Source organism: Triticum dicoccoides, unplaced genomic scaffold (assembly GCF_002162155.2).
Source record: "Triticum dicoccoides isolate Atlit2015 ecotype Zavitan unplaced genomic scaffold, WEW_v2.0 scaffold98872, whole genome shotgun sequence".
Taxonomy (NCBI): domain Eukaryota; kingdom Viridiplantae; phylum Streptophyta; class Magnoliopsida; order Poales; family Poaceae; genus Triticum; species Triticum dicoccoides.
Genome location: NW_021315695.1, coordinates 1 through 1573, shown reverse-complemented (window position 1 = coordinate 1573; position 1573 = coordinate 1). Strand labels below are relative to the sequence as shown.

General features: G+C 37.8%; 1 long non-coding RNA gene across 1 annotated transcript; it reads left to right on the top strand.

The window, feature by feature from the left end:
• Positions 1-292: 292 nt before the first annotated feature.
• LOC119348632 lies at positions 293-1370 on the top strand. Its single transcript, XR_005169052.1, has 3 exons — positions 293-366; positions 488-522; positions 1127-1370. It is a non-coding gene; the product is annotated as an uncharacterized LOC119348632 (long non-coding RNA).
• The last annotated feature ends 203 nt before the right edge of the window (positions 1371-1573 follow it).

Sequence of the window (1573 nt, the reverse complement as noted above, 5' to 3'; positions counted from 1 at the left end):
CGGGTTTACCTCCAATGAAGAGAAGCATTGTTAGCTAATTTTGCCTCTTTATCGAGTGGGTTATTGTATTGGGAGCTGCCAGTGCTTATTGTGGTGTCATATACCAAAATTTCTTTTTAGTTCATCAGTTCAGTCCAATCTTGCAGAACAAAAACAAATAAAGTGCATAGAAATATTGCATTTGATAGAATTTATATGATGTTTCAAGGAACCGCGTGCTGCACTCTATGTTGTCATGTTGAATGGAAGCAACAACGGCACCGAGGAAACATGAGTTTATCGCTCAAAAGAGGTCTCTGAAATTTTAGAGGGTTGTGGTATATGAATCATTGCTGGATGAGGAAAGGAGTGGGGGAGGATCTGCAGGTGTGTATTGTAGAACTTTACTGATGTAGGCGTTGATTTCATTTGCAAGATTCTGTATTGTTCTTTACCCATCTGCTCCTGGAATTGTGTACTAATTATGATTTGTTGAGGTTTCATGCAGCATTGTACGATGGATTTATATGGCTGCCTGACTAGGTAAAAGAGCTATATATTTTAGCATTTCTAATTCAGATAATCTATTTCTTATGGACCTATGAAACCTTAATGTTAATTCACAAAGCTCGGTCTTGCAAGAAAAACAAAACGCAGCATAGCTGTGAGAAGATAATATATATCTTGTTTACTTTGTTGTAATTTGTGTGCTAACTTGGTCAAAGTTTTCCTATTTTGTAGTTTATCAAAAAAATGTCATGTTGTAGAAGATTTGCAAAATGTTCATCAAATTTTGGTTTATATTTCTGCCTAATATAAGAGCTCTATTTTCCCTGTTCATCCAACACTGCCCTTTTGATTGCAGTTCTTTCCTACACATACAGCTCAAACTTACAATTTGAACCCTTGGCCGATGCAAGAGATTAAGGATTAAACTCATGGCGTCTAAAAAATTAGCTTGGGCTGTAAAAGGATCTAAAAAACGGACTCTGAATGTCCTGTCAAAAGTGACTGACTCTGATAAACATTGATAATGGCATTTTGATCTAAAAAGTGAGCAGCCGATTTCCTAATTAACTAACTCTGAACGTCCCATAAAAAATAACTCCAAACGTCCAACTTATATTATGTTTGTGCTTAATACTAGGATGCTGGTGCCTGCATACGAGCTGATGTTCGGGAAGCCATCCCTCCATAGACTCTTTGAGGGCTACTTCAATCAAGCCGGGAGGGTGAACGCAAGGGGTCATTTTGAAGATGCTGCAAGATCCTCATGTTAATTTGATCACAATTATAGGAGACGCCCTGTGGGTGTCGTTTCTTCACACATAAAATATATTTTTTGGGCACTGACAACCATGTGCTCACATTCTTACATATTTATTATTTTTACAGGAAAATGTGACACCAACAACTAATGATGAACACATTCGTTCACTTATTTACATTGGCATTTTTTGTCACCGGGACAATTTTATTGCCATGCATGATTTTGTTTATGAGACTGTTCAGGCATTTCCGAGCTTCTGTAAAGATGAGTACTACAAACCCTTGCTTGTTCTCTCGGACTAGGCCTACCGCAAGCTTACCTCGA